The sequence below is a fragment of the Salmo salar genome, chromosome ssa17, assembly GCF_905237065.1.
Source record: "Salmo salar chromosome ssa17, Ssal_v3.1, whole genome shotgun sequence".
Classification (NCBI taxonomy): domain Eukaryota; kingdom Metazoa; phylum Chordata; class Actinopteri; order Salmoniformes; family Salmonidae; genus Salmo; species Salmo salar.
This window is the reverse complement of record NC_059458.1, coordinates 36177809-36198350: the sequence shown is the minus strand read 5'-3', so window position 1 is coordinate 36198350 and position 20542 is coordinate 36177809. Positions and strand designations below refer to the sequence as shown.

Sequence of the window (20542 nt, the reverse complement as noted above, 5' to 3'; positions counted from 1 at the left end):
GTGTGTGTGTGAGACAGGCTAACAATATTTGAGAGCGCGCTGACCCTGATGCTAGAGGGGGTACGCAGCTGGAGGTTGAATGTTTGAAGGGGTACGGGACTATAAACATTTTGGGAACCGCTGGTCTAGATAATCCCAGTTCCTGCTGTGTCATGCTGATGGGATACTAGGGTATGGAGAAAACCATGAGTGAATGCATCTATGCCGTGTGTCAGCATTGCAGGCTGGTGGTGGTGGTGTGATGGTGTGTTTTCATGGCACACATTGGGCTCCTTGATAAAAGCGGAGCAACGTTTTAATGCCACAGGATACCTAAACATCATTGCCAATGAGGTGCATCCCTTCATGGCAGCAATGTATCCAGCTGCAAATGGATTTTTTCAGCAGGATTATGCCCCATGCCACAAGGCTTGTCCAGGAATGGTTCCATGGAAACCGTGACAGGGAATTCAGCTTTCTGCAGTGGCCTGCCGAGTCACCAGATCTCAATCCAATTGTGCATCTGTGGGAGGATATGGAACGAGCTATTCGGAGTAGATATCCACTCCCAGCCAACCCGACACAATTGTGGGAAGCATTGACGTCATCGTGGCCCAGCATCCCTGTGGGTTTCTTTCCACACCAGGTGGAGTCCATGGTCTGACGAATTGAGGCTGTTCTGAGGACAAAGGGGATTCCAACTCAATATTAGGAAGGTGTTCCTAATGTTTTGTACACTCAGTGCCAAAGAAAATGATTCAGACCTGGACTTTTTCCACATTTTGTTACAAAAAATCCTCAATCTACACACAATAGCCCATAATGACAAATTGAAAACCGTTTTTTAGATTTTTTGGGCAAATAATAAATAAGTATTCATACTGTTTACTATGGAGACTCAATTGTTCTCAGGTGCATCCTGTTTCCATTAAGTATCCTTGTGATGTTTCAACAACTTGATTTGGAGTCCACTTTGTATATTTAATTCAAACAGGCACACACCTGCCTATATAAGGTCCCACAGTTGACAGTGCATGTCAGAGCATAGTGAAGCATGGTGGTGACAGCATCATGCTGTGGGTATGTTTTTCAATGGCAGGGACTGGGAGACTAGTCAGGATCGAGGGGAAAGTTGAACGGAGCAAAGCACAGAGAAATCCTTGATGAAAACCTGCTCCAGAGTGCTCAGGACCTCACACTGGTCCACCTTCCAACATTACAACAACCCTAAGCACACAGCTAAGACAATGTTTGCAAAATACCTGTTTTTGCGTTGTAATTTTGGGGTGTTGTGTGTAGATTGATGAGGAAAAAAACAATTTAATACATTTTATAATGATGCTGTAACGTAACAAAAGGTGGAAAAAGTCAAGGGGTTTGAATACTTTTTGAATGCACTGTATCAGATAAAGATGATGTGATGATCAGTTTTCAGCATTAGTTTCGGTGGATTATTTTTATATTAGCAAACACATTTTGTTTAATGAGAAACAGGCTATGAATTGACTAGTGTTTATTAAATTGTATTTTAATGCTAGATTCATTAGTTTAGTCATTGATTAATTTATTTTAACAACTGTTGAAGTTAATTGATATAATGTTTGTACATTAATTTGTTCTGGGCAACATCTTCTCTTGTGTATAATTTTAAGTGAAACAAACTGTTTTAAGTGAAATAGTGTCTATATATGAACCAAATTTGATCCCATTCACATTCTCACAAACAAATGGCCTACACTGTGTATATACAATTGTTGACATCCGATGGTCATTTTTATGGTGGGTTGCAAAATGCAGCATCCTTCCAAGTTGAACCCACCAGAGGGGGACTGTCATGACTAGCCTGTGAGGATCAGGTTACAGTGGATTCCGGTTCTACAGAGATATCTCTCCCTCCCAAAGAGGGGGAGAAGTATAGAGGGATTGATTGGGGGGGGTTATGACCTCATGCCCATCGTAAGGCAACAGCCCAACTCCATTCTGTTCTCTAATGTGAGAGACTGGAATGTCTGTGTGCCTTAGGAAGAGTTTACAGCCCAAAACTACACAACATCAAATAAATGGACTTTGGGACATGTATATTTGATCAGCCAAATGGTGTAAACAATGATGGATGGAATATGAATGTCTATTTTATGTTCTTAAAAGTTAGTTGAGGATGTTATAACGAAAACATTAACTTGAAGAGTTTTCATGATGTATATGTGATGTTTACATACTTTGTGTAGAGAATATGCAGATGAAAGAGAATATTTTGGTGATGATAAGACTGATTTTAGTTGTCTAAACGAGATCATAGTAAATCCTAATACCTTGCCTTGTAACTAGCTACACCTAGGGAACCCAGAGACTGTGTCATAAAGATGGAAACGCCCCTTTCTACTCTACGGTATAAAACATGAGTTAAGAATTTACATATCAGACTAAGTTGACCATGCGCTGCAGCCGAGGTCTACGACTAGTCGTGGCCCCGAAACGCAACACGAGGTTGAAGACAAAGTAAATCTCTGAACAATTTGTAAGTGGCTCTGGATAAGAGCGTCTGCTAAATGACTTAAATGTAAATGTTAAATGTAACAATCAAGTTTATGGTGGAGCTATTCTAAGTTCTGTATCTAGGAAGTTGAATTTAAGCAGAACCATCCGGCTATTCTTTTCAAGTCACCGGTTGTCTACACGGCCCTCTTACCCACGCCGGGAGCATCGACACGGCTGATTAGCCTCCTCATAAGCCCACTCTCACAGAACGAGTCCAAGGAAACTGACAACTAAGAGAAAGGACATTGTGACATCGTTTGGAAAATCAGAGACTTACACCTGAAGACGAATGAACAAGGCGTTGGCCAAACCTTTCCCACTAAGCGGAACTAGACCCACAAAGAGATACCTAACAGAGACCGTAAATACATGCATTACACTTTTTACCCATAACGGGCAGTTCAGGGCAAGGTGTTAGGGCTGAAACTAAGGATAGTTTACAAATGTATCCAAGTGTTGAATTTCTCTCTTTCTCTCTCTCTCTGTAAATCTCCATCTTGTGTTGGTCCACTAGGGTCCTGTTGCCATTGTATGAAGTTTTAACCAATAACCTGGACTGTTTGTGTATATTTATCTTATGTTATCATTTAACTGGTTAGTAAATAAATAATCAACTCAATTTGTGTGGTACGGAATAATTAGTGGGACCCGGGTTTGTGCAGATTTACTAATTATATGACATTCAGAATGAGACTGAGGAAATGAATTAATTGCTGACTGTTATGAAATCTATATATTCTGAGTTAATTTGGGAAACGGTAACTCATTAAACAAACTTTTCCCGTGGTGCTCCAGGTTACTGAGTTAATTGTTACAGGATTAATTTAATCACGTAATAATAAACAGTTAATTATTTGATAAATAGCATGTCATCACATTAACGATAACGTCACGACTTATTGATGCCCCCGTGCAAGGAATCTAAGATAAAACTAGGCCTCACTGTTGAATTCAGTCCATAGGAATTGTGTAGCAAGTTACTCATACACCAATCAGGATTATTGTTGAGAGTGGTGTGGTGTGTGTGGTTTTTCTTTTTCACCAAGATACTAGTGGAGCAAGATTGACTCATGTTGTATATCTGACACAAATCAGTGTGTAGGGGATTTACTGAATGCTATGAGCTAGGGCGTATGTACCACCCGATGCAGGCATTCTGAGAAAAATACTAGTTGGGCCCAATGTAGTGTTATTTCTGTCTATCGCGTTCAGGAGCGAGTAGACTTGGTCATAATTAATTTCTTGAGCGTGGACATAGGGCCAGCCGATTAAAATTTGAGTAGATATTGGCTTGACCAAGTTAGTAATTATCTGTCTGTCTCGCGTTTTCATTGGTGCGAGTAGACCAACGGTGTATTTGTGTTTTGAAAGGTTGAACGTGAGACGTCACTTAGTAAACCCGTTCTCTTGTTGGAGGGGACTTTTGTTGTGCGGAGTCTCACTTTCCAGCACAAGTGAAGCTAAGCATTGCACCAAATGCTAAGCTAACAAGGGGGAGGAGACATTTTTGTTTTCCCCTTTGTTCAAAGTGAAATCCTGTGCTGTGCGGGAATCCCATGTGATTTCAGCTTGCGCTATCAGTGACCTCTGGTGCTGAAGAATCGCCAGTAATTGTTTTTAAATAATTCGGGTTACACTGTATGATATGATTTTCAACTTTCTACATAAACTTAGATTAAGCATCGTTTTCAGGTTAATTTAAAGTTTAATTTTCAAATAGCCTAGACAGGTATGATTCATCAATAACATTATTTAAATTGAACAATTACATTTGCAAGCTCATTAGGGCCAACTCCCACATTACTGATCTGGTATTGTTGGAAGTCCCGCCTTTGCTAGAATCCAGTGGGATTTCAGCTTTCAGGGATAAGTGGTGGTGATGAATAGGAAGTAATTACATTTTTATAATTTCTTGTGACAGCAACCATATGCTCAAATCAATTTTTATTGGGTCACATAAACATGGTTAGCAGATGTAAATGCGAGTGTAGCGACATGCTTGTGCTTCTACTTCAGACAGTGCAGTAATATCTAACAAGTAATCTAACAATTCCACAACTACCTAATACAGACAAATCTAAAGGGATGGAATAAGAATATGTACATATAAACATATGGATGAGCGGCATAGGCAAGATGCAATAGATGGTATAAGATACAGTATAAACATAAAGATGAGTATTGTAGGATATGTAAACATTATTAAAGTGGCATTTTTTAAAGTGACTAGTGATCCATTTATTAAAGTGGCCAATGATTTGAGTCTGTATGTAGGCAGCAGCATCTCTGTGTTAGTGATGGTTTTTCAGTCTCTCAGTCCCAGCTTTGATGCACCCGTACTGACCTTGCCTTCTGGATGGGTTAACAGGCAGTGGCTCGGGTGGTTGTTGTCCTTGATCTTTTTGGTCTTCCTGTGACATCGGGTGCTGTAGGTGTCCTGGAGGGCAGGTAGTTTGCCCCCGGTGATGTGTTGTGCAGACCGCACCACCCGCTAGAGAGCCTTGTGGTTGAGGGCTGTGCAGTTGCCGTACCAGGCTATGATACAGCCCAACAGGATGCTCTCAATTGTGCATCTGTAAAAGTTTGTCAGGGTTTTAGGTGACGAGCCAATTTTCTTCAACCTCCTGCTGTTGCCGAGGAACTTAAAAACTTTCCACCTTTTCCACTACTGTCCTGTCGATGTGGATGGGGGTGCTCCCTCTGCTGTTTCCTGAAGTCCACGATCATCTCCTTAGTTTTGTTGAAGTTGAGTGAGAGGTTGTTGCTCACGTTTGTTACAACGAGGTACACTGTACTGTATCCAACCAATCTCAACTGATTGGATATCATTGTCTCGTTGACAATAAAAGCCGACAATGACAAACTACTGCTAGCCGAGGAACTACATTTGAGAACAGATCAATTGCAAGATCAGAGGAACTGCATTTGAGAACAGATTAATTGAAAGATCTGGCTAAGACTTATAACAGAGAACGTGAACAAACTCTTGACCAAGTCCATATTCTACAGGAACAATTCGTTTTAGCCCAAAATATATACGATGAAGTCCACACAAAACTAGATGAATCAGCTAAAAACAGGGGCGAGCAATTTGATGCCCTGCAAACAGTTTTGTATGAAACCACTCAAAGCAATAATGTTCTATTCCAAAAGCTGCAGACCAAAGACGATCAGTTAATGAACACATTTACCAAGTTGACTGACAAAACAGCGGAACTCCTTGAAGTCGCTGATTTAATGAACGATGAGAAACTTAATCTCTTGCGTCTCACTCGAGACCTGTCCCTGAAAACAATGACAGATAAGTATGAGGCCGAGCGGAGCAAGTGCGACACCTACGTGTTTAAGATAAACACCCTCTCCCAGGTGGATTCTGCGACGCAGCAGAATACCACCCTTAGGTATCATCTGGGGGAACTCCAGAACAGGCACGCGCTATCGCGGGACTACCTAACCGAGCAACCTAGCTCACAACCGGAGCTCAGGGAACGAAGAAATGTAGATGACAGGAGATTTCAGACTTCACCTCTTAGGGGTCCCTCAGTCTTTTCCTCTTGACCATTCGGCCCACAGTAACCTGGCGCCCCCTCGTCAACACAACCAAATCTTGGCTTTTCGGCCCACAATTCCCCACAAGAGGGTGTAGATGCTCCCCGCGCACTAGGCAGGGTTCGCCTTGACAAAATCGTCAAACTTCCGCATCTTTGACCCCGGTCCTGGAAAGCCAAACGACACTGAGACGTTCTTATCAGACATAGAGGACGCCTTGGATGGCTACCCTAATGCTACAAATACTGACAGGCTTTACCTGTTGAAGCTAACGTCTAACAGACATATGACAAGGTTCACCCATCTACAACAGCAACACGTGCAAAACGACTATGCTAAACTTGCCACGGCTTTGAAAATAGAATTCAGCGGTTCTGAGACTCCCAAACATGATAGCTCGTTGGCTAACAATGTCAAACAAGCTCAAAATAAACACTCACAAGCCTACTATCATTGTTCAGCTTTGTTCAGCTTACTTTGGCATGCTCCCTGAAACAGGAATAGAAGAGTTATTGCCGCTCAAACAACTGTTTCTGTCGAACATGTATCCCAACTTCATTGACTTCTTGGGCCCTACTGCCCACATTGCCAACGGGCCCTTTGCCAATTTCGTCACTTCTAGAGCTTGCGAGCACAGCTAAGAGCCCGGACAACTAGATTTTCGTGCTTGATCCAGATCGACTGGGTCGGCCCAGTTGCCAGGTCGGCCAGATGTGAGAATTATCTCCTCACAGTGACTTGCACATTCACAAAGTAGGTGGAGTGCCTGCCCGCAAACCAATGACACAGAGGAAAGCACGGCCATCATTTTGCTCAACCACATTTTCAGTCGTTTCAGCCTGCCAGGAGAAACCGTTGACAGCAACAGAGGAACCCACTTTTCAGCAGCTGTAATGACTGAACTGTGGTGGCTCCTGGGAGTCAAAGCTAAACTCCACATCACGTACCACCCTAGGAGCTCTGGCAGGGTAGTAAGGAGCAACCAGACAATCATCAGAATCCTGAGGAAATATGTGGCAGCCAACCACAAAGATTGGGACCTCAAACTCCCACTGGTACTGATTGCGATCAGAGCCACACGCAACAGGTCTACGGGAATAACACTAATCGAGATGATGACGGGCTGGCAAATGACACTTCCACTGCATCTCCTGTATCTCCTGTACCACCCGGGAGATGTCGCCGCAGCCACCGCCTACACGGCTCATCAACACGTGACGGACTTGCGAACCCACCTCCAATCTACCTTTGCGTACGCTCAAGGAAAGTTGGAAAGAAGTGCAGAAGGTGACAAGACCCATTACGACAAAAAGGCCTCACACCAGGTGTTCGAGGTAGGGGATTATGTGTGGTAATACATATACACCAAACCCGCGGGCATTGCGGCAAAGTTCCTGCCCCACTGGACGGGGCCACAAGAGATTGTGGTGGAACTGTCACCTGTAGTTTATCAAATTAGCAAAGGTCGACAATCCACCATGTTAGTGGGTCCACAGGAAACAAATTGTTTTACACTCCCCCTATGTCAGCCAGCCCCGAATAGACAGAAACCTAGCAAAGTCAGAGGTACTAAGAAAATTCTTACGTTTCCTCAGCTGATCCCTGCCAGGAGATTAGTATGTTGCAGGACAATATCAACAGTGACAACGAATGTACATTACAGTTCAACAGTTTGGGGTCACTTATAAATGTCCTTGTTTTTTAAAGAAAAACACTTTTTTTGTCCATTAAAAAACATCAAATTGATCAGAAATACAGTGTAGACATTGTTAATGTTGTAAATGACTATTGTAGCTGGAAACAGCAGATTATTTATGGAATATCTACATAGGCTTAGAGGCCCATCATTAGCAACCATCACTCCTGTGTTCCAATGGCACATTGTGTTAACCTAATCCAAGTTTATCATTTTAAAAGGCGAATTAATCATTAGAAAACCCTTTTGCAATTATGTTAGCACAGCTGAAAACTGTTGTTCTGATTAAAGAAGCATTAAAACTGGCCTTCTTTAGACTAGTATCTGGAGCATCAGCATTTGTGGGTTCGATTACAGGCTCAAAATGGCCAGAAACAAATAACTTTCTTCTGAAACTCATCAGTCTATTCTTGTTCTGAGAAATGAAGGCTATTCCATGTGAGAAATTGCCAAGAAACTGAAGATCTCGTACAACGCTATGTACTACTCCCTTTGACAGAACAATACAAACTGGCTCTATCCAGAATAGAAAGAGGAGTGGGAGGCCCCAGTGCACAAATGGGCAAGAGGACAAGTACATTAGAGGGTCTAGTTTGAGAAACAGACGCCTCACAAGTCATCAACTGGCAGCTTCATTAAATAGTACCCGCAAAACACCAGTCTCAATGTCAACAGTGAAGAGGCACTCCGGGATGCTGGACTTCTAGGCAGAGTTCCTCTGTCCAATATCTGTGTTATTTTGCCCATCTTAATCTTTTATTTTTATTGGCCAGTCTCAGATATGTCTCAGCATCCCGGAGTCGCCTCTTCACTCTTGACGTTGAGACTGGTCAAGTATTCATAAAATGTTTTTGTATTTTTTACATGGCTAAAAGAGAAATAATATAATATATATTGTTTACAGGAAACTCATTCTACAAATATAGATGAGGTTGAGTGTAAAAAGGACTGGGAGGGAGAAAAATATTTTTGTCATGGTCAAAGAAACTCAAAAGGGGTGATTATACTAATTAATACAAATTTTTATCCGAATTGTGCAAATAGAACCGCAAGGAAGATAGATTATTTTAAATATGCTATTGGACCAAAAACAGATCTGGCTAATTAATCTATATGGGCCAAACAATGATGATCCACACTTTTTCAAAAATGTATGTAATAATCTATTGAGCTCACAAGCAATGAAATAATCTATTATTATGGTGGGAGATTATAATACGGTTTTAAGTACCTCAATGGATCGTAAAGGAAATCATTCTACAAACTATCACCCTCAAGCATTTAAGGAGATTACAAAGATCATGGATACATTAGAACTAGTGGATATATGGAGGTTGAAAAACCCTGACCTAGTGAGTTATACATGGAGGAGGCTTAATCAAGCTAGCCGTCTTGATTACTTCCTAGTCTTGTTCTTGCTGGCATCAAAAGTATTAATAGGAGACCGAATGCGATCGGACCACCATCTAATTGGCCTCCATATAGCGCTTACAGAATTTCCACGTGGACAGGGATATTGGAAATTTAATCAAAGCCTATTGGATGACAATTTGTTCTTAACTAAGACAAAATAATTCATAATTGACTTTTTTTTGTACAACATAGGTACAGCAGATCCTCTTATTGTATGGGACACTTTGAAATGTACTTTCAGAGGCCATTCAATACAATACTCATCATTAAAACAAAAGCAGTTTAGGTCAAAGAGATTAGACTAATAAAGGAAATAGAGGAAGTAACAGAGCAGGTAGATGGTAATGGAAACTGTATTATTGAGGCACAAAATATGTTAGAGGAAAAACAAAAAAACTGGAGGTACTTATTTAAGAACGATGAAGTGTAATGTATTACAAAAATAAAGCCAATTGGATGGAAAATGCACACAATTGTTCTTGAATCTTCAACACAGAAATTCTAAGAAAAATTATTTACAGAAACTCGTTACAAATTATGGAGTTATCCATGATTTCCCAAATAATATTTTGAAAGAGGAAGCAAAATATTTTAAGCAAATGTTTTCTTTTCAGTCTCCTCCATTTCCACTGTTAATTGTAAGGATTTCTTTCATAATAATAATAATGTAAAATTAACACATTTACAGAAAGACCGGTGTGAAGGCCAACTTACAGAAAAGGAACTTTGAGGCAATAATATCTTTTCAGTCTGGAAAAAACACCAGGGCTTGACACTATACCAGTAGAGGGATATCAGACCTTTTTGTGGTACTCAAAGATCCATTATTAGCATGTTTTAATTAATTTTATACAAATGGTAGACTTTCAGGTACTCAAGAAGAAGGTCTGATTTCATTACTACTAAAACAGGACCCAGGTGGTAAGTATAAAGATCCAGTCCATTTAAAAAACTGGAGACCTCTAACACTTCAATGTTGTGATGTGAAAATCCTGGCAAAATGCATAGCATAGAATAAAAAAAGGTTATACCAGATATTGTTCATCCTGATCAGACAGGCTTTTTACATGGACGATATATTGGAGATAATATACAACAATTACTTGAAACAATTGAACATTATGAAATGTTGAAGATACCAGGTCTGGTCTTCATAGCAGGTTTTGAAAAGGTGTTTGATAAAGTACGATTAGAATTTATATATAAATGCCTGGAATACTTTAATTTTGGTGAATCTCTTATACAATGGGTTAAAGTTATGTACAGCAATCCCAGATGTAAAATAGTAAACAATGGTTACTTCTCAGAAAGTATTGAGCTTTTAAGAGGAGTAAAACAAGGCTGTCCGTTGTCTCCATATCTGTTTATTATGGCCATTGAAATGCTAGCTATTAAAATTACATCCAACAAGAACATCAAGGTGTTAGAAATCCAGCGGATAAAAACAAAAGTGTCAATGTATGCTGATGACTCCAGTTTTTTCTTAAGTCCACAGTCTGGATCCCTGCACAGTCTCATTGAAGATCTTGATCACTTTTCTAGCGCCTCTGGATTAAAACCTAATTATGACAAGCGTACTGTATTACGTATTGGATCGTTAAAAAATAGTGTTGACACTACCTTGTAGTTTACCAATAAAATGGGCGGATGGTGAAGTAGACATACTTGGTATTCACATCTCAAAAAATATAAATTAATTTACCACAACTCATTTCAATAGAAAGTTAGCAAAATAGATAAGATTCTACAACCATGGAGAGGTAAATACTTGTCTATTTATGGAAAAATTACATTGATTAACTCTTTGGTCCATCACAGTTTACTTGCTTACTAATAGCATTGCCTACTCCAGATGATTTGTTTTTAAAATCATATGAGCAAAAAATATTTCATTTTATTTGGAATGCTAAGCCAGACAAAATTAAACGTGCCTATTTATATAATGAATATGAGTTCGGGGGGCTAAAATTATTAAATATTAAAGCCTTAAATCTCTCACTAAAAGCTTCACTCATACATAAGTTATACTTAAACCCAAATTGGTTTTCCAGTAGATTAAGAAAAACTCCTTTGTTCAAAAATTGCTTTTTTGCCTTCATACAGATTACAACTTCTCATTTCCGACTAATTGAAAATGAAATTTTGTTTAAAGTATCGCCCTTTCTTAAACAAGCCATCCAAAGCTGGCTACAATTTCAGTTTTGTCCTCCAGAAAAGATAGAACAAATATTACAACAAATGTAATGGTTAAACTCAAATATATTGATGAATAAAAAAACATTCTTTATGGAAAAAATGTTTTAAATGGTATTATATTTATTAATGATATTATGAATAGAAAGTGAGGAGTTATGTCACATATGCAGTTATATGGGAATATCTTCTCAATCCAAATTTACAACCAACTGATTGCAGCACTACCACAAAAATGGAGGAGGCAAGTGGAAAAGGGAGGAAGTAGGGAACTTGTTTGCCTGCCATATATTAAAGATACAAATTGGCTGAAAGGAATTGGTATAAATCGAAAAATATACCTGTTTCATCTGAGGACAAAAATGTTGACAGCTGAGCCATACAGGTTGCAAAATAAATGGGAGGAAATGTTTGATGTACCAATTCCATGGCACATGGTTTATGAACTGGTACAAAAAATTGCACTTCACTCAACACTTAATTTTTTTATTTAAATTATTATATAAAAGTCTTGCCACCAACAGAATGCTATATAAATGGGGCATACAGCAATCTCAGCTCTGTAATACTCGTAGGAATGGTTTTCATCTTTAGCTCACAATCTGTGGATACTATACGTTTAGAAAGATTCAAACATTTTGTAAAACATCACAGCACAATTGAAAAATATATGGCACATGGAAACCAAACAAGGGCAGTCTATGGTGATGGGTGGGATGGGCTGAGAGTGGCTGAAGGTTGGGATTAAAAACTTTGTTTGGTAATGTATTGTTGTTTTATATATAAAAGTACCATGTATGTAAAATATATTGGTAAAATGTGTGTATATGTAGCAAAAAAGTTGTAAAAAAAAGAGGACAAATAGGGGTTTAAAAATAAAGAATTATGGAAATTACTCGAATATGGCTTATTGAGAGTGTCTTGTTTTGCACGCTTTGTACAAAATAATAAAATGCAGTACTACAGGATATTTCTTAACGTAGCTCTTTATTAGCTAGCTACAACTGGCATGTTCACGTATCTCCAACCATGATCAACTGACCATGACCTTACCATCTGGGTGGTCTTAGCCAATCATAGCACAGTATGATACGGCGGTAAAATGCATCCAATTGCAATTCAGTATGTTTACACATATATTACATCCCCCTTCTTTTAAAACAAAAGAAAAACGTTTTACATATTCTAAGCGTTTCTTTTGAATACATGCTCTGTAGTTTGAACTCAAGTAACCATTTATATTGCATGCTACCAGGGGTGGAAATCCCAGGGGGTACGGGGGGACACGACCCCCCCATCCTGGGAAAAATATGATTTGTCCCCCCCAATATATCACTGAAACATAACTATGTAATTTAAATAATATGAATAATACGCAATGAAAGCAATTGTGCTGATTATAGACACTTAATAGTGCGTTTTTAAGTTTCAAAAGATTGCGACCCCCCCCACCCTTTGCTTCACAATGGTTTGATTCCTTAGTTGGCAAGGTAACAGAGGGGTCGTATCCACTGTCTGAAAGGCACTCAATGAACGTAACTGACGTGAGGTTAATCCAGTCAATCGCGCACACACACTAGCTGAATATGCAGAGCTAGCGCGCAAATATTAACTATTAAGCTAGCTAGTACCTATTCCATTTATGTGGCCTCGTCAAAGATGGAATCTTTGCTATCGTCAATTTATTCCAAGATCAGCATGCAGATGATGTAAGTTAGTGCTTCAAAGTCCCTGTGATAAGGTTAGCGATAAACTGAAGTCCAAACTGAACAGAACTACACTCTCTTCTACCATTGTCTTAAATATATTTAATGGTCTCGTTGCAAAAGCTAAATTGTTGCAAGGGAACTTTTATTTATTTATTTTATTTCACCTTTATTTAACCCGGGTAGCAAAGATTATAGCAAACACCACTGAAATGGAATTGATGCTCGCTAGCTTTGCAAATTCAGCTATTGTTGGAAGCCAGCCAATATGAAACAAACTATTAAAATTACAAAAGGTTGCAGCATATGTTGTGTAAATGGTGAACTCATACAGCTGTCAACTCTTGTCATTTTAATCCGTTTCACATTTGCTAGCTACCTTTTAGATCGAAGCCCAAATAGAATGATAAAAGATAAGATGATAGAAGCCCATCTCCTACTGTAAATAACCTACACACTGTGTGTGTGTAGCCAGCCAGCCAGCCAGCCAGCCAGGTAGAAAAATGGCAGAAAAATAAAAGACGGACATCAGAGTATTTTTCAGTACACCAAAACGCAAAGTAAGAACCCTAGTAGCCTAATATCTCAAAGACTAGTTGATAAAATGTTCATAAGAAAGAAATTAAATTCTAATGGAAATGTTTCACAATGATGTCATTAGGCAGAGCAGGCAACAGATGGCACACAGACAGCAGAGTTGGGGACAGATATGCAGGGAAAGACTGGCAGAGACAGGGAGTCTCAGGTAAGTTTGTTGAGTCTTTGTTTGGCAACATTATGAAAGGTTCTCAATTTTTTTGACTTGTAAAATAGGAACATAATTGGAAAATGCCATGGATACCCCCACTCTCAACTTAAACTGGTGACTGAACTAAGATTTGTTAAAGGCAATGGTATTGCTGTTGTGATTAGTTGTGTAGTTTTGGGTACCGGTAGTTAGGAGTACGGCAAACACCTTATTTCTTTGGTTCCTCAATATACATTTACCATATTACAATGTAGGCTATGTGTTACAGCACTACTTTTGGTGTCCCCCTCAGGAATTGCTCTTGAGAAAATTTCATGTAATTGTCCCCTCCAAAGTTGATATCAGATTTGCACCCCTGCATACTACACCAACTGAATCAACATAGACTCTGAAACAATGATCCAACATGCTGTTAATTTTCGAACAAGAGATTCTCAGCAACTCAGATTCTCAGCAACTCAGCCTTCCCTGTGGTTCAGTTGGTAGAGCATGGTGTTTGCAACGCCAGCATGGTGTGTGCAACACCAGGGTTGTGGGTTCAATTCCCACGGGGGGCCAGTACAAAAAAAAAAATGCATGCATTCACTACTGTAAGTCACTCTGGATAAGAGCGTCTGCTAAATGACTTAAATGTAAAATGTAAGAAATTATATCTTAACATTTCAAACAAATACAATACCAAAGCATTTCAAGTGAACTTTCAATAACAAGTTTACAGTCTGGAACTCTTTTAGGGCAGCAATCCGCTTACACCCTTTGGCATTTCACAGGTCTAGGACAGCTCTGGGCTTGACCTCTCTTCCTGACCTTGTGCAATATGATTCTGAGCATGCTTCTGTGTCCGTCAACAGTTCTTGTGGTGTTGCAGGTAAGTATGGTGTATGTTGTGCTGTGTGTGTGTTTAGTCCATCATGTTCTCTTTCAGGGGAACAGTTCATCTCATCAGTGTGTTGTTCTTTTGTGTTCAGTAGGTGACGACGATTGCGGTGGTACACCGCTCCTTCTGCGGTGCGGACGTGATATGAACATTCAGTGTCAGGTGGCTGGATGACGACTGCTGGCTTCCAGAGGCCATGCTCCTGGATTCTAACTGACTCTCCGTCGATCAGTGGTGGCAGTGGTCTAGCTGACCTGTCGTAGTATCGCTTTTGTTGTTGTTGTCTCTGTGCACATTTTTTCATGCATTTCCTTGTAGCTGACGACCTCAGGTTGCAGCTGCTGGGAAGGACTGAGCGAGGTCTGCGGCTCATCAACAGCTGGGCTGGTGATTTGAAGTTGCGGTATTCAAGGAGACTGAGGTAGGGGTCTCTCTTGTCTGCTTTTACTTTGTCCATGAGTGATTTAGCAATCTGCACAGATTTTTCAGCAAGACCATTACTTTGAGGGTAATGTGGGCTTGTGGTGACTTGTGTGAACTCCCATGCTTTTATGAAGGATTCAAACTCATTTGATTTGTAACAGGGCCCATTGTCAGATATTAAAGTCTCTACAATGCGATGCCTGGCAAAGGCTGCTTTCAGCTTGTAGGCCTGTTGTAAGGCAGGTCCTCACCAGACATCACCGGTAGCAACGTCGCCTAAGACAGCGCTACAGGGAGACAGGACGGACAGCTGATCGTCCTCGCAGTGGCAGACCACGTGTAACAACACCTGCACAGGATCGGTACATCTGAACATCACACCTGCAGGACAGGTACAGGATGGCAACAACAACTGCCCGAGTTACACCAGGAACGCACAATCCCTCCATCAGTGCTCAGACTGTCCGCAATACGCTGAGAGAGGCTGGAATGAGGGCTTGTATGCCTGTTGTAAGGCAGGTCCTCACCAGACATCACCGGCAACAACGTCGCCTATGGGCACAAACCCACTGTGCTGGACCAGATAGGACTGGAAAAAAGTGCTCTTCACTGATGAGTTGCGGTTTTGTCTCACCAGGGGTGATGGTCGGATTCGCGTTTATCGTTAAAGGAATGAGCATTACACTGAGGCCTGTTCTCTGGAGCGGGATCGATTTGGAGGTGGAAAGTCCATCATGGTCTGGGGCGGTGTGTCACAGCATCATTGGACTGAGCTTGTTGACATTGCAGCCAGTCTCAATGCTGTGCATTACAGAGAAGACATCCTCCTCCCTCATGTGGTACCCTTCCTGCAGGCTCATCCTGACATGACCCTCCAGCATGACAATGGCACCAGTCATATTGCTCGTTCTGTGTGTGATTTCCTGCAAGAAAGGAATGTCAGTGTTCTGCCATGGCCAGCGAAGAGCCCGGATCTCAATCCCATTGAGCACATCTGTGACCTGTTGGATCGGAGGGTGAGGGTTTGGGCCATTCCCCCCAGAAATGTCCGGGAACTTGCAGGTGCCTTGGTGGAAGAGTGGGGTAACATCTCACAGAAAGAACTGGCAAATCTGGTGCAATCCATGAGGAGGAGATGCACTGCAGTAGTTAATGCAGCTGGTGGCCAAACCAGATACTGACTGTTACCTTAGAGTTTTGTCTCAGTTGTTGAATCTTGTTATGTTCATACAAATATTTACACATGTTACGTTTGCTGAAAATGAACCCAGCTGACAGTGAGAGGACACTTCTTTTTCTGCTGAGTTTAGATCTAACAGTGGGGAACCATGAGGGCCAAGGCGACCTGCCGCCCCAAGCTTGCTGATATATCTTTGCTGTAATGTTCAGCCAGCTGGCTTGCCATCTAGTAGAGCGCATCATCATCTGCGTTGGCCAGGGTAGTTGGATGGATGTAGTCAAACAGACTCGATGTTGCCTGCAGGCTTTTAAATCTGTTTGACAGCTGGTGAATAACGATGTCAAGGTTTTAATTAAAGATGTTGACTCTAAAACTACTCTCCCCATCAGTCAGTCGCTCGTCCTCGCATAGCTCATCAAAATGACGCCTCACCTTCCTTGCCTTCCTTCTCCGAGTGTCTTCAAATGCGTTCTGAGCTCCCCATTTGTCGGCAAGGGTCTTTTCAGTGACTTTGGCCTTCTCAAAATCCTGTCTGAATCCGGACAGGACCTCTATAATGTCCTTGAGTAGGCTAACTGCCCTGTGCAGGTCTACGTCTGTGGCCTGTAGCATTTTGGAGACGACGTTCACATTTTCTAAAATATTAGTCTGCAGAACGACTAAAATTGAAGTGCTGCTGCATCATCCATCTCGTTCTTCTTGTCACTTAAGCACAATCTTGGTGAGGGCCTTCATTACGTCCACATATCTGTATCTCAGGGTGGCAAGGGATTCTTTTCTAGATGACCAGCGGGTGGGACCCAGTCGTTTTAGAGTTATATTTGATTTTGCATCATAAAAAGAAAATGTACCACTCAACATTGACGATCTCTTTATGCTATACCTGAAGAAGGTGTATAACAGTTCAACAGTATCATACTGTTTAATCTCTGGCAAATTTTTTATAGAGTCGTTGAGAGCCAGGTTAAGATTATGCGCTGCGCAATTGTCACGTCCTGACCAGCAGATGGAGCTATTGTATTAGTTTTGGGGTCAGGACGTGGCAGTTTTTGTATGTGAATGATTGTGTTGTTGATTGGGACTTCCAATTGAAGGCAGGTGTGTTGAGTTGCCTTTGATTGGAAGTCCTATATAGGTGTGTGTGTTTTTCTTTGGGGTTGTGGGTGGTTGTTTTGCACTGCGTTTTTTAGCCTGCAAACTGTTGCTGCTGTCGAGTTTATTGTTTCCTGTGGATGCTTTACTCTTTTTGTTGGGTAATTAAATATGAGTATTCACATACCTGCTGCGCCTTGGTTCATTTCTGAAGACAGCCGTTATAGCAATGCACATAAACAGCAAGCGGCTCCTTTTCGGATATTCTGGCCTGCACACCCGAATACACCCCACTCATGTTAGCAGCTCCATCATACCCCTGCCCACGACATTTAGAAATATCCAGGCCCTTATCCTCTATGCTGCCGAAGGTTTTTATGTTGAAGTCTCCAGAAATCCCCAAAACAACTCTGTGATGGTCAGATCTGTGGCGACATTATTTGGATCCCTTATCACTCTCACATAGTGATAAACTTGGCTTAACTGGTCTACTTTGGATACATCTGGTGTGGTGTCCATAATAATAGAAAAAAATGGGGCTTCCTGCATCTCTCCCTGAATGTCACACTTCACTCGCTTGGCTAAGATATAAATCAGCTCATTTTGGATTTGAGGACTGAGATAGTTAACGGATCCTGCGGGGCATTCTAAAAGTTCTTTCAGAACTGGGTTGTAAAATGACAGCAGTTCAATTATACTGAGAAAATTCGCATTGTTGACCTGCCCCAGCTTTTCACAGTGCCCCAGCTGAATGAAATGATGCAAGTGTGCGAGTTACATTAACTATGCGCTCCAACACCTGTCGCCAGAAATTTGCTGAGTTACGCAGCCCCTCTCCATTTCTGCGTCAATAGTGCCATTGAGCTTCCATTGCTCATATACCAAACAGGCACCCATGTGAATCTGGGATGTCTCATTGTTTTGTTTTGTACACTTTGTACAAAATAATAAAACGCAGAACTACAGGATGTTTCTTAACATAACTCTTTATTAACTAGCTACAACTACCTGTTAGCCTATCTCCAACCACGATCAACTGCCCATGACCTAACCGTCTGGGTGGTCTTAACCAATCACCGCACAGTATGATACGGCGGTAAAATGCATCCAATTATAATTCAGTATGTATTCACATATGAATATTACATCCCCCTTCTTTTAAACAAAATACAAATGTTTTACATATTCTAAGCTTTTCTTTTGGATACATGCTCTGTAGTTTGAACTCAAGGTAAGTAACCATTTATATTGCATAATACGCCAACTGAATCAACATAGACTCTGAAACAATGATCCAACTTTTCAAACAAGGGATTCTCAGCAACTCAGCTTTCACTGTAGAAATGACATCTTAACATTTCAAACAAATACAATACCAAAGCATGTCAAGTGAACTTTCAATAACAAGTTTACAGTCTGGAACGCTTTTAGGGCAGCGATCCGCCTACACCCTTTGACATTTCACAGGTCGAGGACAGCTCTGGGCTTGACCTCTCTTCCTGACCTTGTGCGATATGATGTTGAGCATGCTTCTGTGTCAGTCAACAGCTCTTGTGGTGTTGCAGGTAAGTGTGGTGTATGTTGTGCTGTGTGTGTGTTTAGTCCATCACGTTCTCTTTCAGGGGAACAGTTCATCTCATCAGTGTGTTGTTCTTTTGTGTTCAGTAAGTGACGACGATTGCGGCGGTACACTGCTCCTTCTGCTGTGCGGACGTGATATGAACGTTCAGTGTCAGCTGGCTGGATGACGACTGCTGGTTTCCAGAGGCCATGCTCCTGGATTCTAACTGACTCTCCGTCGATCAGTGGTGGCAGTGGTCTAGCTGACCTGTCGAAGTATCGCTTTTGTTGTTGTTGTCTCTGTGCACGTTTTTCATGCATTTCCTTGTAGCTGACAACCTCAGGTTGCAGCTGCTGGTTGGTGCTGGGAAGGGTTGAGCGAAGTCTGCGGCTCATCAACAGCTGGGCTGGTGATTTGAAGTTGTCAACTGGAGTGTTGCGGTATTCAAGGAGACTGAGGTAGGGGTCTCTCTTGTCTGCTTTTGCTTTGTCCATGAGTGATTTAGCAATCTGCACAGATTTTTCAGCAAGGCCATTACTTTGAGGGTAATGTGGGCTTGTGGTGACATGTGTTAACTCCCATGCTTTTGTGAAGGATTCAAACTCATTTGATTTGTAACAGGGCCCATTGTCAGATATTAAAGTCTCTACAATGCCATGCCTGGCAAAGGCTGCTTTCAGCTTGTGTATCACAGCTGCAGATGTGGTGCTGTGAAGCTTGTCGAGTTCGAAGTATCTGCTGTAGTAGTCCACTGTTACGATGTAGTCCTCGTTGTTCCAGGTGAACAGATCGGTTGCCACAACCTGCCAGGGTCGGTCTGGGATACAGTGAGGTAACATTGGCTGTTTGGTGTTTGAGGGGCGTCTTTCAAGACAGATGGTGCATCTACCAACAATGTCCTCTATTTGTTTGCACATTCCAGGCCAAAACAAAATGTCCCGTGCTCTCTGTTTGCACTTTTCCATGCCCATGTGTCCAGCATGGATCTTTGTCAAAATCTCTTCTCTGAGACTGGTAGGAATAATGATTTTCTCTCCTTTGAAAATGATTCCGTTGATCTGTGATAGTTCATCACGATGGTTCCAGAATTCTGAGACGCTCTGAGGGCATTTTCTCCTCTCCTCAGGCCATCCATCCTGTATGACTTTCCTCAGCTGTGTGAGTTGTGAGTCCTTGTCTGTTTCTGCTTGGATCTCCTTCAGTTTCGTGTCACTAACTGGTAAGTTGCTGTACACAGTGTGCACTTGCATGTCCATGCCCTCACTGAGGCTGCTGTCCTTGTAGGTAAGAAACTTCCTGGAGAGTGTGTCTGCGACAGGGATGTCTTTGCCTGGACGGTGAGTGATTGTGAAGTCGTATTTTTGTAGTTGAAGGATCATTCTCTGTAGCCTTGGCGGGGCTGCAGCTAGTGGTTTCCTCATGATTGACTCAAGGGGCTTGTGGTCGGATTCCACAATGACTTGTCGTCCATATACGTACTGATGGAAACGTTTACATCCGAACAGAATGGCATAGAGCTCCTTTTCGATTTGAGCGTAGTTGATTTCACAGTCTGTGAGAGATTTGGAAGCGTAGCCGATGGGCTTT

General features: G+C 41.4%; 1 protein-coding gene across 1 annotated transcript in view; it reads right to left on the bottom strand.

Moving 5' to 3' along the window:
• Window positions 1–20542, bottom strand: part of LOC106600648 (zinc finger protein 239-like) — a 289371-nt gene that overhangs the window by 176177 nt on the left and 92652 nt on the right. The window lies entirely within an intron of this gene.